Consider the following 18,994-nt stretch of genomic DNA (forward strand, 5'->3'; position numbering starts at 1 on the left):
TGGTCCCTTCACGGGATCTCTGATGCACTGGTCCCTTCATGGGATGATCTCTGATGCACTGGTCCCTTCATGGGGATGATCTCTGATGCACTTGTCCCTTCATGGGATGATCTCTGATGCACTTGTCCCTTCATGGGATGATCTCTGATGCACTGGTCCCTTCATGGGATGATCTCTGATGCACTGGTCCCTTCATGGGATGATCTCTGATGCACTGGTCCCTTCATGGGATGATCTTTGATCCACTGGTCCCTTCATGGGATGATCTTTGATCCACTGGTCCCTTCATGGGATGATCTTTGATCCACTGGTCCCTTCATGGGATGGTCTTTGATCCACTGGTCCCTTCATGGGATGGTCTTTGATGCACTGGTCCCTTCACGGGATGATTTTTGATGCACTGGTCCCTTCACGGGATGATTTTTGATGCACTGGTCCCTTCACGGGATGATTTTTGATGCACTGGTCCCTTCATGGGATGATTTTTGATGCACTGGTCCCTTCATGGGATGATTTTTGATGCACTTGTCCCTTCATGGGATGATCTCTGATGCACTGGTCCCTTCATGGGATGATCTTGCGTACCTCTAATCTGAGTACTGTGATCCACTGGTCCCTTCATGGGATGATCTCTGATGCACTGGTCCCTTCATGGGATGATCTCTGATGCACTGGTCCCTTCATGGGATGATCTCTGATGCACTGGTCCCTTCATGGGATGATCTCTGATGCACTGGTCCCTTCATGGGATGATCTCTGATGCACTGGTCCCTTCATGGGATGATCTCTGATGCACTGGCCCCTTCATGGGATGATCTCTGATGCACTGGTCCCTTCATGGGGTGATCTCTGATGCACTGGTCCCTTCATGGGATGAACTTTGATGCACTGGTCCCTTCATGGCATGATCTTTGCACTGGTCCCTTCATGGGATGATCTCTGATGCACTGGTCCCTTCATGGGATGGTCTTTGATGCACTGGTCCCTTCACGGGATGATCTTGCATACCTCTAATCTGAGTGCTGTGATGCACTCGTCCCTTCATGGGATGATCTTTAATGCCCTGGTCCTTTCATGGGATGATATTTGATCCACTGGTCCCTTCTTCGGATGATCTTTGATGCACTGGTCCCTTCTTGGGATGATCTTTGATGCACTGGTCCCTTCTTGGGATGATCTTTTATGCACTGGTCCCTTCATGGGATCATCTTTGCACTGGTCCCTTCATGGGATGATCTCTGATGCACTGGTCCCTTCATGGGATGATCTCTGATGCACTGGTCCCTTCATGGGATGATCTCTGATGCACTGGTCCCTTCATGGGATGATCTCTGATGCACTAGTCCCTTCATGGGATGATCTCTGATCCACTGGTCCCTTCATGGGACGATCTTTGATCCACTGGTCCCTTCATGGGATGATCTTTGATCCACTGGTCCCTTCATGGGATGATCTTTGATGCACTGGTCCCTTCATGGGATGATCTTTGATGCACTGGTCCCTTCATGGGATGATCTTTGATGCACTGGTCCCTTCATGGGATCATCTTTGCACTGGTCCCTTCATGGGATGATCTTGCATACCTCTAATCTGAGTGCTGTGATGCCCTGGTCCCTTCATGGGATGATCTTGCATACCTCTAACCGAGTGCTGTGATGCACTGGTCCCTTCATGGGATGATCTCTGATGCACCGGTCCCTTCACGGGATGATCTCTGATGCACCGGTCCCTTCACGGGATGATCTCTGATGCACCGGTCCCTTCACGGGATGATCTCGGATGCACCGGTCCCTTCACGGGATGATCTCGGATGCACCGGTCCCTTCACGGGATGATCTCGGATGCACCGGTCCCTTCACGGGATGATCTCGGATGCACCGGTCCCTTCACGGGATGATCTCGGATGCACCGGTCCCTTCACGGGATGATCTCGGATGCACCGGTCCCTTCACGGGATGATCTCGGATGCACCGGTCCCTTCACGGGATGATCTCGGATGCACCGGTCCCTTCACGGGATGATCTCGGATGCACCGGTCCCTTCACGGGATGATCTCGGATGCACCGGTCCCTTCACGGGATGATCTCGGATGCACCGGTCCCTTCACGGGATGATCTCGGATGCACCGGTCCCTTCACGGGATGATCTCGGATGCACCGGTCCCTTCACGGGATGATCTCGGATGCACCGGTCCCTTCCCGGGATGATCTCGGATGCACCGGTCCCTTCCCGGGATGATCTCGGATGCACCGGTCCCTTCCCGGGATGATCTCGGATGCACCGGTCCCTTCCCGGGATGATCTCGGATGCACCGGTCCCTTCCCGGGATGATCTCGGATGCACCGGTCCCTTCCCGGGATGATCTCGGATGCACCGGTCCCTTCCCGGGATGATCTCGGATGCACCGGTCCCTTCCCGGGATGATCTCGGATGCACCGGTCCCTTCCCGGGATGATCTCGGATGCACCGGTCCCTTCCCGGGATGATCTCGGATGCACCGGTCCCTTCCCGGGATGATCTCGGATGCACCGGTCCCTTCCCGGGATGATCTCGGATGCACCGGTCCCTTCCCGGGATGATCTCGGATGCACCGGTCCCTTCCCGGGATGATCTCGGATGCACCGGTCCCTTCCCGGGATGATCTCGGATGCACCGGTCCCTTCCCGGGATGATCTCGGATGCACCGGTCCCTTCCCGGGATGATCTCGGATGCACCGGTCCCTTCCCGGGATGATCTCGGATGCACCGGTCCCTTCCCGGGATGATCTCGGATGCACCGGTCCCTTCCCGGGATGATCTCGGATGCACCGGTCCCTTCCCGGGATGATCTCGGATGCACCGGTCCCTTCCCGGGATGATCTCGGATGCACCGGTCCCTTCCCGGGATGATCTCGGATGCACCGGTCCCTTCCCGGGATGATCTCGGATGCACCGGTCCCTTCCCGGGATGATCTCGGATGCACCGGTCCCTTCCCGGGATGATCTCGGATGCACCGGTCCCTTCCCGGGATGATCTCGGATGCACCGGTCCCTTCCCGGGATGATCTCGGATGCACCGGTCCCTTCCCGGGATGATCTCGGATGCACCGGTCCCTTCCCGGGATGATCTCGGATGCACCGGTCCCTTCCCGGGATGATCTCGGATGCACCGGTCCCTTCCCGGGATGATCTCGGATGCACCGGTCCCTTCCCGGGATGATCTCGGATGCACCGGTCCCTTCCCGGGATGATCTCGGATGCACCGGTCCCTTCCCGGGATGATCTCGGATGCACCGGTCCCTTCCCGGGATGATCTCGGATGCACCGGTCCCTTCCCGGGATGATCTCGGATGCACCGGTCCCTTCCCGGGATGATCTCGGATGCACCGGTCCCTTCCCGGGATGATCTCGGATGCACCGGTCCCTTCCCGGGATGATCTCGGATGCACCGGTCCCTTCCCGGGATGATCTCGGATGCACCGGTCCCTTCCCGGGATGATCTCGGATGCACCGGTCCCTTCCCGGGATGATCTCGGATGCACCGGTCCCTTCCCGGGATGATCTCGGATGCACCGGTCCCTTCCCGGGATGATCTCGGATGCACCGGTCCCTTCCCGGGATGATCTCGGATGCACCGGTCCCTTCCCGGGATGATCTCGGATGCACCGGTCCCTTCCCGGGATGATCTCGGATGCACCGGTCCCTTCCCGGGATGATCTCGGATGCACCGGTCCCTTCCCGGGATGATCTCGGATGCACCGGTCCCTTCCCGGGATGATCTCGGATGCACCGGTCCCTTCCCGGGATGATCTCGGATGCACCGGTCCCTTCCCGGGATGATCTCGGATGCACCGGTCCCTTCCCGGGATGATCTCGGATGCACCGGTCCCTTCCCGGGATGATCTCGGATGCACCGGTCCCTTCCCGGGATGATCTCGGATGCACCGGTCCCTTCCCGGGATGATCTCGGATGCACCGGTCCCTTCCCGGGATGATCTCGGATGCACCGGTCCCTTCCCGGGATGATCTCGGATGCACCGGTCCCTTCCCGGGATGATCTCGGATGCACCGGTCCCTTCCCGGGATGATCTCGGATGCACCGGTCCCTTCCCGGGATGATCTCGGATGCACCGGTCCCTTCCCGGGATGATCTCGGATGCACCGGTCCCTTCACGGGATGATCTCGGATGCACCGGTCCCTTCACGGGATGATCTCGGATGCACCGGTCCCTTCACGGGATGATCTCGGATGCACCGGTCCCTTCACGGGATGATCTCGGATGCACCGGTCCCTTCACGGGATGATCTCGGATGCACCGGTCCCTTCACGGGATGATCTCGGATGCACCGGTCCCTTCACGGGATGATCTCGGATGCACCGGTCCCTTCACGGGATGATCTCGGATGCACCGGTCCCTTCACGGGATGATCTCGGATGCACCGGTCCCTTCACGGGATGATCTCGGATGCACCGGTCCCTTCACGGGATGATCTCGGATGCACCGGTCCCTTCACGGGATGATCTCGGATGCACCGGTCCCTTCACGGGATGATCTCGGATGCACCGGTCCCTTCACGGGATGATCTCGGATGCACCGGTCCCTTCACGGGATGATCTCGGATGCACCGGTCCCTTCACGGGATGATCTCGGATGCACCGGTCCCTTCACGGGATGATCTCGGATGCACCGGTCCCTTCACGGGATGATCTCGGATGCACCGGTCCCTTCACGGGATGATCTCGGATGCACCGGTCCCTTCACGGGATGATCTCGGATGCACCGGTCCCTTCACGGGATGATCTCGGATGCACCGGTCCCTTCACGGGATGATCTCGGATGCACCGGTCCCTTCACGGGATGATCTCGGATGCACCGGTCCCTTCACGGGATGATCTCGGATGCACCGGTCCCTTCACGGGATGATCTCGGATGCACCGGTCCCTTCACGGGATGATCTCGGATGCACCGGTCCCTTCACGGGATGATCTCGCATACCTCTAACCGAGTGCTGTGATGCACTGGTCCCTTCACGGGATGATCTCTGATGCACTGGTCCCTTCATGGCATGGTCTTTGCACTGGTCCCTTCATGGGATGATCTCTGATGCACTGGTCCCTTCATGGGATGGTCTTTGATGCACTGGTCCCTTCACGGGATGATCTTGCATACCTCTAATCATAGTGCTGTGATGCACTGGTCCCTTCATGGGATGATCTCTGATGCACTGGTCCCTTCATGGGATGATCTCTGATGCACTGGTTCCTTCATGGGATGATCTTGCATACCTCTAATCTGAGTGCTGTGATGCACTGGTTCCTTCTCGGGATGATCTTGCATACCTCTAATCTGAGTGCTGTGATGCACTGGTCCCTTCATGGGATCGCTGAGGCCCTGGTCCCTTCATGGGATTTTCTTTGATGCACTGGTCCCTTCATGGGATTTTCTTTGATGCACTGGTCCCTTCATGGGATTTTCTTTGATGCACTGGTCCCTTCATGGGATTTTCTTTGATGCACTGGTCCCTTCATGGGATTTTCTTTGATGCACTGGTCCCTTCATGGGATTTTCTTTGATGCACTGGTCCCTTCATGGGATGATCTTTAATACCCTGTTCCCTTCATGGGATGATCTCTGATGCACTGGTCCCTTCATGGGATGATCTCTGATGCACTGGTCCCTTCATGGGATGATCTCTGATGCACTTGTCCCTTTCTTGGGATGATCTCTGATGCACTTGTCCCTTCATGGGATGATCTCTGATGCACTGGTCCCTTCATGGGATGATCTTGCGTACCTCTAATCCGAGTGCTGTGATGCACTGGTCCCTTCATGGGATGGTCTTGATGCAGTGGTCCCTTCATGGGATGATCTTTAATGCCCTGGTCCCTTCATGGGATGATCTTTGATGCACTGGTCCCTTCATTGGATGATCTTTGCACTAATGGTCCCTTCATGGGACGATCTCTGATGCACTGGTCCCTTCATGGGATGATCTCTGATCTGGTCCCTTCATGGGATGATCTGTATTGCACTTTTCCCTTCATGGGATGATCTTGCATACCTCCAATCTGAGTGCTGTGATGCACTGGTCCCTTCATGGGATCCTCTTGCATACCTCTAATCTGAGTGCTGTGATGCACTGGTCCCTTCATAGGATGATCTCTGATGCACTTGTCCCTTCATGGGATGATCTCTGATGCACTTGTCCCTTCATGGGATGATCTCTGTTGCACTGGTCCCTTCGTGGGATGATCTCTGATGCACTGGTCCCTTCATGGGATGATCTCTGATGCACTGGTCCCTTCATGGGATGATCTCTGATGCACTGGTCCCTTCATGGGATGATCTCTGATGCACTGGTCCCTTCATGGGATGATCTCTGATGCACTGGTCCCTTCATGGGATGATCTCTGATGCACTGGTCCCTTCATGGGATGATCTTTGATGCACTGGTCCCTTCATGGGATATCTGATGCACTGGTCCCTTCGTGGGATGAAATCTGATGCACTGGTCCCTTCATGGGATGATCTTGCATACCTCTAATCTTAGTGCTGTGATGCACTGGTCCCTTCATGGGATGATCTCTGATGCGCTGGTCCCTTCATGGGATGATCTCTGATCCGCTGGTCCCTTCATGGGATGATCTTTGATCCGCTGGTCCCTTCACGGGATGATCTTTGATGCGCCGGTCCCTTCACGGGATGATCTTTGATGCACCGGTCCCTTCACGGGATGATCTCTTATGCACCGGTCCCTTCATGGGATGATGTTTGCACTGGTCCCTTCATGGGATGATGTTTGCACTGGTCCCTTCATGGGATGATGTTTGCACTGGTCCCTTCATGGGATGATGTTTGCACTGGTCCCTTCATGGGATGATGTTTGCACTGGTCCCTTCATGGGATGATGTTTGCACTGGTCCCTTCATGGGATGATGTTTGCACTGGTCCCTTCATGGGATGATGTTTGCACTGGTCCCTTCATGGGATGATCTTGCATACCTCTAATCTTAGTGTTGTGATGCACTGGTCCCTTCATGGGATGATCTCCTCTGAAGCACTGGTCCCTTCATGGGATGATCTTGCATACCTCTAATCTGAGTGCTGTGATGCACTTGTCCCTTCATGGGATGATCTTTGATGCACTGGTCCCTTTATGGGATGATCGTGCATACCTCTAATCTTAGTGCTGTGATGCACTGTTTCTTCATGGGATGATCTCTGATGCACTGGTCCCTTCATGGGATGATGATCTCTGATGCACTGGTCCCTTCATGGGATGATCTGTGATGCACTGGTCCCTTCATAGGATGATCTTTGATGCACTGGTCCCTTCATAGGATGATCTCTGATGCACTGGTCCCTTCATAGGATGATCTTTGATGCACTGGTCCCTTCATGGGATGATCTTTGATGCACTGGTCCCTTAATGGGATGATCTTTGATGCACTGGTCCCTTAATGGGATGATCTTTGATGCACTGGTCCCTTAATGGGATGATCTTTGATGCACTGGTCCCTTAATGGGATGATCGTTGATGCACTGGTCCCTTCATGGGATGATCGTTGATGCACTGGTCCCTTCATGGGATGATCGTTGATGCACTGGTCCCTTCATGGGATGATCTTGCATACCTCTAATCTTAGTGCTGTGATTCACTGGTTCTTCATGGGATGATCTCTGATGCACTGGTCCCTTCATGGGATGATCTCTGATGCACTGGTCCCTTCATGGGATGATCTCTGATGCACTGGTCCCCTCATGGGATGATCTCTGATGCACTGGTCCCTTCATGGCATGATCTTTGATGCACTGGTCCCTTCCTGGGATGACCTTTGATGCACTGGTCCCTTCCTGGGATGACCTTTGATGCACTGGTCCCTTCCTGGGATGACCTTTGATGCACTGGTCCCTTCCTGGGATGACCTTTGATGCACTGGTCCCTTCCTGGGATGACCTTTGATGCACTGGTCCCTTCCTGGGATGACCTTTGATGCACTGGTCCCTTCCTGGGATGACATTTGATGCACTGGTCCCTTCATGGGATGATCTCTGATGCACTGGTCCCTTCATGGGATGATCTCTGATGCACTGGTCCCTTCATGGGATGATCTCTGATGCACTGGTCCCTTCATGGGATGATCTCTGATGCACTGGTCCCTTCATGGGATGATATTTGATGCACTGGTCCCTTCATGGGATGATCTTGCATACCTCTAATCGGAGTGCTGTGATGCACTGGTCCCTTAATGGGATGATCTTTGATGCACTGGTCCCTTAATGGGATGATCTCTGATGCACTGGTCCCTTAATGGGATGATCTCTGATGCACTGGTCCCTTAATAGGATGATCTCTGATGCACTGGTCCCTTAATGGGATGATCTCTGATGCACTGGTCCCTTCATGGGATGATCTCTGATGCACTACTCCCTTCATGGGATGATCTTGCATACCTCTTATCTGAGTGCTGTGATGCCCTGGTCCCTTAATGGGATGATCTCTGATGCACTGGTCCCTTAATGGGATGATCTCTGATGCACTGGTCCCTTAATAGGATGATCTCTGATGCACTGGTCCCTTAATGGGATGATCTCTGATGCACTGGTCCTTTCATGGGATGATCTCTGATGCACTACTCCCTTCATGGGATGATCTTGCATACCTCTTATCTGAGTGCTGTGATGCCCTGGTCCCTTAATAGGATGATCTTTGATGCACTGGTCCCTTCATGGGATGATCTTTGATGCACTGGTCCCTTCGTGGGATGATCTTTGATGCACTGGTCCCTTCATGGGATGATCTTTGATGCACTGGTCCCCTCATGGGATGATCTTTGATGCACTGGTCCCCTCATGGCATGATCTCTGATGCACTGGTCCTTCATGGCATGATCTCTGATGCACTGGTCCCTTCCTGGGATGATCTTTGATGCACTGGGCCCTTCATGGGATGATCTCTGATGCACTGGTCCCTTCATGGGATGATCTCTGATGCACTGGTCCCTTCATGGGATGATCTCTGATGCACTGGTCCCTTCATGGGATGATCTCTGATGCACTGGTCCCTTCATGGGATGATCTCTGATGCACTGGTCCCTTCATGGGATGATCTCTGATGCACTGGTCCCCTCATGGGATGATCTCTGATGCACTGGTCCCTTAATGGGATGATCTTTGATGCACTGGTCCCTTGATGGGATGATCTCTGATGCACTGGTCCCTTGATGGGATGATCTCTGATGCACTGGTCCCTTGATGGGATGATCTCTGATGCACTGGTCCCTTGATGGGATGATCTCTGATGCACTGGTCCCTTGATGGGATGATCTCTGATGCACTGGTCCCTTGATGGGATGATCTCTGATGCACTGGTCCCTTGATGGGATGATCTCTGATGCACTGGTCCCTTGATGGGATGATCTCTGATGCACTGGTCCCTTGATGGGATGATCTCTGATGCACTGGTCCCTTGATGGGATGATCTCTGATGCACTGGTCCCTTGATGGGATGATCTCTGATGCACTGGTCCCTTGATGGGATGATCTCTGATGCACTGGTCCCTTCACGGGATGATCTGATGCACTGGTCCCTTCACGGGATGATCTCTGATGCACTGGTCCCTTCACGGGATGATCTCTGATGCACTGGTCCCTTCACGGGATGATCTCTGATGCACTGGTCCCTTCACGGGATGATCTCTGATGCACTGGTCCCTTCACGGGATGATCTCTGATGCACTGGTCCCTTCACGGGATGATCTCTGATGCACTGGTCCCTTCACGGGATGATCTCTGATGCACTGGTCCCTTCACGGGATGATCTCTGATGCACTGGTCCCTTCACGGGATGATCTTGCATACCTCTAATCTGAGTGCTGTGATGCACTGGTCCCTTCATGTGATGATCTCTGATGCACTGGTCCCTTCATGGGATGATCTTGCATACCTCTAATCTGAGTGCTGTGATGCACTGGTCCCTTCATGTGATGATCTCTGATGCACTGGTCCCTTCATGTGATGATCTTTAATGCCCTGGTCCCTTCATGTGATGATCTTGCATGCCCTGGTCCCTTCATGGGATGATCTTGCATACCTCTAATCTGAGTGCTGTGATGCACTGGTCCCTTCATTGGATGATCTCTGATGCACTGGTCCCTTCATGGGATGATCTTTGATGCACTGGTCCCTTCATGGGATGATCTCTGATGCACTGGTCCCTTCATGGGATGATCTCTGATGCACTGGTCCCTTCATGGGATGATCTCTGATGCACTGGTCCCTTCGTGGGATGATCTTTGATGCACTGGTCCCTTCATGGGATGATCTCTGATGCCCTGGTCCCTTCATGGGATGATCTCTGATGCCCTGGTCCCTTCATGGGATGATCTTTGATGCACTGGTCCCTTCATGGGATGATCTTTAATGCCCTGGTCCCTTCATGGGATGATCTTGCATACCTCTAATCCGAGTGCTGTGATGCACTGTTCCCTTCAAGGGATGATCTTGATGCACTGTTCCCTTCATGGGATGATCTCTGATGCACTGGTCCCTTCATGGGATGATCTTTGATGCACTGGTCCCTTCATGGGATGATCTTTAATGCCCTGGTCCCTTCATGGGATGATCTTTAATGCCCTGGTCCCTTCATGGGATGATCTTTAATGCCCTGGTCCCTTCATGGGATGATCTTTGATGCCCTGGTCTCTTCATGGGATGATCTTTAATGCCCTGGTCCCTTCATGGGATGATCTTTAATGCCCTGGTCCCTTCATGGGATGTTTAATGCCCTGGTCCCTTCATGGGATGATCTCTGATGCACTGGTCCCTTCATGGGATGATCTCTGATGCACTGGTCCCTTCATGGGATGATCTTTGATGCACTAATGGTCCCTTCACGGGATGATCTTTGATGCACTAATGGTCCCTTCACGGGATGATCTTTGATGCACTGGTCCCTTCACGGGATGATCTTTGATGCACTGGTCCCTTCACGGGATGATCTTTGATGCACTGGTCCCTTCACGGGATGATCTTTGATGCACTGGTCCCTTCACGGGATGATCTTTGATGCACTGGTCCCTTCACGGGATGATCTTTGATGCACTGGTCCCTTCATGGGATGAACTTTGATGCACTGGTCCCTTCACGGGATGATCTTTGATGCACTGGTCCCTTCACGGGATGATCTTTGATGCACTGGTCCCTTCACGGGATGATCTTGCATACCTCTAATCTGAGTGCTGTGATGCACTGGTCCCTTCATGGGATGATCTCTGATGCACTGGTCCCTTCATCGGATGATCTCTGATGCACTCGTCCCTTCATGGGATGATCTCTGATGCACTGGCCCCTTCATGGGATGATCTCTGATGCACTGGCCCCTTCATGGGATGATCTCTGATGCACTGGCCCCTTCATGGGATGATCTCTGATGCACTGGCCCCTTCATGGGATGATCTCTGATGCACTGGCCCCTTCACGGGATGATCTCTGATGCACTGGCCCCTTCACGGGATGATCTTTGATGCACTGGCCCCTTCACGGGATGATCTTTGATGCACTGGCCCCTTCACGGGATGATCTTTGATGCACTGGCCCCTTCACGGGATGATCTTTGATGCACTGGCCCCTTCACGGGATGATCTTTGATGCACTGGCCCCTTCACGGGATGATCTTTGATGCACTGGCCCCTTCACGGGATGATCTTTGATGCACTGGTCACTTCACGGGATGATCTTTGATGCACCGGTCCCTTCACGGGATGATCTTTGATACCTTTTATCTTAGTGCTGTGATGCACTGGTCCCTTCATGGGATGATCTTTGACGCACTGGTCCCTTCATGGGATGATCTTTGACGCACTGGTCCCTTCATGGGATGATCTTTGACGCACTGGTCCCTTCATGGGATGATCTTTGACGCACTGGTCCCTTCATGGGATGATCTTTGACGCACTGGTCCCTTCATGGGATGATCTTGGATGCACTGGTCCTTTATGGGATGATCTTGGATGCACTGGTCCCTTCGTGAGAAGGTCTTTGATGCACTGGTCCCTTCATGGGATTATCTTGCATACCTCTAATCTGAGTGCTGTGATGCACTGGTCCCTTCATGGGATGATCTCTGATGCACTGGTCCCTTCATGGGATGATCTCTGATGCACTGGTCCCTTCATGGGATGATCTCTGATGCACTGGTCCCTTCATGGGATGATCTCTGATGCACTTGTCCCTTCATGGGATGATCTTTGATGCACTGGTCCCTTCACGGGATAATCTCTGATGCACTGGTCCCTTCACGGGATGATCTCTGATGCACTGGCCCCTTCATGGGATGATCTCTGATGCACTGGTCCCTTCATGGGATGATCTCTGATGCACTGGTCCCTTCATGGGATGATCTCTGATGCCCTGGTCCCTTCATGGGATGATCTCTGATGCACTGGTCCTTTCATGGGATGATCTGATGCACTGGTCCCTTCATGGGATGATCTTTAATGCCCTGGTCGCTTCATGGGATGATCTTTGATTCTCTGGTCCCTTCTTGGGATGATCTTTGCTGCACTGGTCCCTTCTTGGGATGATCTTTGATGCACTGGTCCCTTCATGGGATCATCTTTCACTGGTCCCTTCATGGGATCATCTTTGCACTGGTCCCTTCATGGGATGATCTTTAATGCCCTGGTCCCTTCATGGGATGATCTCTGATGCACTGTTCCCTTCATGGGATGATCTCTGATGCACTGGTAACTTCATGGGATGATCTCTGATGCACTGATCCCTTCATGGGATGATCTCTGATGCACTGGTCCCTTCATGAGATGATCTTTGATGCACTGGTCCTTTCACGGGATGATCTTTGATGCACTGGTCCCTTCACGGGATGATCTTTGATGCACTGGTCCCTTCACGGGATGATCTTTGATGCACTGGTCCCTTCACGGGATGATCTTTGATGCACTGGTCCCTTCATGGGATGATCTTTAATGCCCTGGTCCCTTCATGGGATGATCTTGCATACCTCTAATCTGAGTGCTGTGATGCACTGTTCCCTTCAAGGGATGATCTCTGATGCACTGGCCCCTTCACGGGATGATCTCTGATGCACTGGCCCCTTCACGGGATGATCTCTGATGCACTGGCCCCTTCACGGGATGATCTCTGATGCACTGGCCCCTTCACGGGATGATCTCTGATGCACTAATGGTCCCTTCATGGGATGATCTTTGATGCACTGGTCCCTTCATGGGATGATCTTTAATGCCCTGGTCCCTTCATGGGATGATCTTGCATACCTCTAATCTGAGTGCTGTGATGCACTGTTCCCTTCAAGGGATGATCTTTATGCACTGGTCCCTTCATGGGATGATCTTTGATGCACTAATGGTCCCTTCATGGGATGATCTTTGATGCACTGGTCCCTTCATGGGCTGATCTCTGATGCACTGGTCCCTTCATGGGATGATCTTGCATACATCTAATCTGTGTGCTGTGATGCACTCGTCCCTTCCCAGGATGATCTTGCACAGCTCTCTAATCTGAGAGCTGTGATGCACTGGTCCCTCCATGGGATGATCTTTGATGCACTGGTCCCTCCATGGGATGATCTTTGATGCACTGGTCCCTCCATGGGATGATCTTTGATGCACTGGTCCCTCCATGGGATGATCTTTGATGCACTGGTCCCTCCATGGGATGATATTTGATGCACTGGTCCCTTCATGGGATGATCTTTAATGCCCTGGTCCCTTCATGGGATGATCTTGCATACCTCTAATCTGAGTGCTGTGATGCACTGGTCCCTTCATGGGATGATCTGATGCACTGGTCCCTTCATGGGATGATCTGATGCACTGGTCCCTTCATGGGATGATCTGATGCACTGGTCACTTCATGGGATGATCTCTGATGCACTGGTCACTTCATGGGATGATCTCTGATGCACTGGTCCGTTCATGGGATGATCTCTGACGCACTTGTCCCTTCATGGGAGGATCTCTGATGCACTTGTCCCTTCATGGGATGATCTTGTGTACCTCTAATCTGAGTGCTGTGATGCACTGGTCCCTTCATGGGATGATCTTGATGCACTGGTCCCTTCATGGGATGATCTCTGATGCACTGGTCCCTTCATGGGATGATCTCTGATGCACTGGTCCCTTCATGGGATGATCTTGTGGGATGATCTTGATGCACTGGTCCCTTCATGGGATGATCTTGATGCACTGGTCCCTTCATGGGATGATCTCTGATGCACTGGTCCCTTCATGGGATGATCTCTGATGCACTAGTCCCTTCATGGGATGATCTCTGATGCACTGGTCCCTTAATGGGATGGTCTCTGATGCCCTGGTCCCTTAATGGGATGATCTCTGATGCACTGGTCCCTTCATGGGTTGATCTCTGATGCACTGGTCCCTTCATGGGATGATCTCTGATGCACTGGTCCCTTCATGGGATGATCTTTGATGCACTGGTCCCTTCACGGGATGATCTTTGATGCACTGGTCCCTTCACGGGATGATCTTTGATGCACTGGTCCCTTCACGGGATGATCTTTGATGCACTGGTCCCTTCACGGGATGATCTTTGATGCACTGGTCCCTTCACGGGATGATCTTTGATGCACTGGTCCCTTCACGGGATGATCTTTGATGCACTGGTCCCTTCACGGGATGATCTTTGATGCACTGGTCCCTTCACGGGATGATCTTTGATGCACTGGTCCCTTCACGAGATGATCTTTGATGCACTGGTCCCTTCACGGGATGATCTTTGATGCACTGGTCCCTTCACGGGATGATCTTGCATACCTCTAATCTGAGTGCTGTGTTGCTCTGGTCCCTTCATGGGATCATCTTTGATGCACTGGTCCCTTCATGGGATCATCTTTGATGCACTGGTCCCTTCATGGGATCATCTTTGATGCACTGGTCCCTTCATGGGATCATCTTTGATGCACTGGTCCCTTCATGGGATGATCTCTGATGCACTGGCCCCTTCATGGGATGATCTCTGATGCACTGGCCCCTTCATGGGATGATCTCTGATGCACTGGCCCCTTCATGGGATGATCTCTGATGCACTGGCCCCTTCATGGGATGATCTCTGATGCACTGGCCCCTTCATGGGATGATCTCTGATGCACTGGCCCCTTCACGGGATGATCTCTGATGCACTGGCCCCTTCATGGGATGATCTCTGATGCACTGGCCCCTTCACGGGATGATCTCTGATGCACCGGCCCCTTCACGGGATGATCTTTGCACTGGTTCCTTCACTGGATGAACTTGCATACCTTTTATCTTAGTGCTGTGACGCACTAGTCCCTTCATGGGATGATCTTTGACGCACTGGTCCCTTCATGCGATGATCTTTAACGCACTGGTCCCTTCATGGGATGATCTTTGATGCACTGGTCCCTTCACGGGATGATCTTTGATGCACTGGTCCCTTCACGGGATGATCTTTGATGCACTGGTCCCTTCACGGGATGATCTTTGATGCACTGGTCCCTTCACGGGATGATCTTTGATGCACTGGTCCCTTCACGGGATGATCTTGCATACCTCTAATCTGAGTGCTGTGTTGCTCTGGTCCCTTCATGGGATCATCTTTGATGCACTGGTCCCTTCATGGGATCATCTTTGATGCACTGGTCCCTTCATGGGATCATCTTTGATGCACTGGTCCCTTCATGGGATCATCTTTGATGCACTGGTCCCTTCATGGGATCATCTTTGCTGCACTGGTCCCTTCATGGGATTATCTTGCATACCTCTAATCGGAGTGCTGTGATGCACTGTTCCCTTCAAGGGATGATCTTGATGCACTGGTCCCTTCATGGGATGATCTTTGATGCACTGGTCCCTTCATGGGATGATCTCTGATGCACTGGTCCCTTCATGCGATGATCTTTAATGCCCTGGTCCCTTCATGGGATGATGTTTAATGCCCTGGTCCCTTCATGGGATGATCTCTGATGCACTGGTCCCTTCATGGGATGATCTCTGATGCACTGGTCCCTTCATGGGATGATCTCTGATGCACTGGTCCCTTCATGGGATGATCTCTGATGCACTGGTCCCTTCATGGGATGATCTCTGATGCACTGGTCCCTTCATGGGATGATCTCTGATGCACTGGTCCCTTCATGGGATGATCTCTGATGCACTGGTCCCTTCATGGGATGATCTCTGATGCACTGGTCCCTTCATGGGATGATCTCTGATGCACTAATGGTCCCTTCATGGGGTGATCTTGCATACATCTAATCTGAGTGCTGTGATGCACTCGTCCCTTCCCATGATGATCTTGCACAGCTCTCTAATCTGAGAGCTGTGATGCACTGGTCCCTCCATGGGATGATCTTTGATGCACTGGTCCCTCCATGGGATGATCTTTGATGCACTGGTCCCTCCATGGGATGATCTTTGATGCACTGGTCCCTTCATGGGATGGTCTTTGATGCACTGGTCCCTTCATGGGATGGTCTTTGATGCACTGGTCCCTTCATGGGATGATCTTTAATGCCCTGGTCCCTTCATGGGATGATCTTGCATACCTCTAATCTCAGTGCTGTGATGCACTGGTCCCTTCACGGGATGATCTTTGATGAACTGGTCCCTTCACGGGATGATCTTTGATGAAGTGGTCCCTTCACGGGATGATCTTTGATGCACCGGTCCCTTCACGGGATGATCTTTGATGCACCGGTCCCTTCACGGGATGATCTTTGATGCACCGGTCCCTTCATGGGACGATCTTTGATGCACCGGTCCCTTCATGGGACGATCTTTGACGCACTGGTCCCTTCATGGGACGATCTTTGACGCACTGGTCCCTTCATGGGACGATCTTTGACGCACTGGTCCCTTCATGGGACGATCTTTGACGCACTGGTCCCTTCATGGGACGATCTTTGACGCACTGGTCCCTTCATGGGATGATCTTTGACGCACTGGTCCCTTCATGGGATGATCTTGGATGTACTGGTCCTTTATGGGATGATCTTGGATGCACTGGTCCCTTCATGGGATGATCTCTGATGCACTGGTCCCTTCATGGGATGATCTCTGATGCACTGGTCCCTTCATGGGATGATCTCTGATGCACTGGTCCCTTCATGGGATGATCTTTGATGCACTAATGGTCCCTTCATGGGATGGTCTTTGATGCACTGGTCCCTTCATGGGATGATCTTTGATGCACTGGTCCCTTCATGGGATGATCTTTAATGCCCTGGTCCCTTCATGGGATGATCTTGCATACCTCTAATCTGAGTGCTGTGATGCACTGGTCCCTTCATGGGATGATCTGATGCACTGGTCACTTCATGGGATGATCTCTGATGCACTGGTCACTTCATGGGATGATCTCTGATGCACTGGTCTCTTCATGGGATGATCTCTGATGCACTTGTCCCTTCATGGGATGATCTCTGATGCACTGGTCCCTTCATAGGATGATCTTGCGTACCTCTAATCTGAGTGCTGTGATGCACTGGTCCCTTCATGGGATGATCTTGCGTACCTCTAATCTGAGTGCTGTGATGCACTGGTCCCTTCATGGGATGATCTCTGATGCACTGGTCCCTTCATGGGATTATCTTTGATGCACTGGTCCCTTCATGGGATGATCTTGCATACCTCATCTATGTGCTGTGATGCACTGGTCCCTTCATGGGATGATCTCTGATGCACTGGTCCTTTCATGGGATGATCTGATGCACTGGTCCCTTCATGGGATGATCTTTAATGCCCTGGTCCCTTCATGGGATGATCTTTGATCCAGTGGTCCCTTCATGGGATGATCTTTGATGCACTGGTCCCTTCATGGGATCATCTTTGCACTGGTCCCTTCATGGGATCATCTTTGCACTGGTCCCTTCATGGGATGATCTTGCATACCTCTAATCTGAGCTGTGATGCACTAGTCCCTTCATGGGATTATCTTGCACACCTCTAATCTGAGTGCTGTGATGCACTGGTCCCTTCATGGGATGATCTCTGCACTCGTCCCTTCATGGGATGATCTCTGATGCACTCGTCCCTTCATGGGATGATCTCTGATGCACTCGTCCCTTCATGGGATGATCTCTGATGCACTCGTCCCTTCATGGGATGATCTCTGATGCACTCGTCCCTTCATGGGATGATCTCTGATGCACTCGTCCCTTCATGGGATGATCTCTGATGCACTCGTCCCTTCATGGGATGATCTCTGATGCACTGGTCCCTTCATGGGATGATCTCTGATGCACTGGTCCCTTCATGGGATGATCTCTGATGCACTGGTCCCTTCATGGGATGATCTCTGATGCACTGGTCCCTTCATGGGATGATCTCTGATGCACTGGTCCCTTCATGGGATGATCTCTGATGCACTGGTCCCTTCATGGGATGATCTCTGATGCACTGGTCCCTTCATGGGATGATCTCTGATGCACTGGTCCCTTCATGGGATGATCTCTGATGCACTGGTCCCTTGATGGGATGATCTCTGATGCACTGGTCCCTTCACGGGATGATCTCTGATGCACAGGTCCCTTCACGGGATGATCTCGGATGCACAGGTCCCTTCACGGGATGATCTCGTCCCTTCACGGTATGATCTCTGATGCACTGGACTCTTCACGGGATGATCTCTGATGCACTGGTCCCTTCATGGGATGATCTCTTATGCACTGGTCCCTTCATGGGATGATCTCTGATGCACTGGTCCCTCCATGGGATGATCTCTGATGCACTGGTCCCTTCATGGGATGATCTCTGATGCACTGGTCCCTTCACGGGATGATCTCTTATGCACAGGTCCCTTCACGGGATGATCTCGTCCCTTCACGGTATGATCTCTGATGCACTGGTCTCTTCACGGGATGATCTCTGATGCACTGGTCCCTTCACGGGATGATCTTTGCACTGGTTCCTTCACGGGATGATCTCTGTTGCACTGGTCCCTTCATGGGATGATCTCTGTTGCACTGGTCCCTTCATGGGATGATCTCTGTTGCA

Source organism: Triturus cristatus, chromosome 5_2, assembly GCF_964204655.1.
Source record: "Triturus cristatus chromosome 5_2, aTriCri1.1, whole genome shotgun sequence".
Taxonomy (NCBI): domain Eukaryota; kingdom Metazoa; phylum Chordata; class Amphibia; order Caudata; family Salamandridae; genus Triturus; species Triturus cristatus.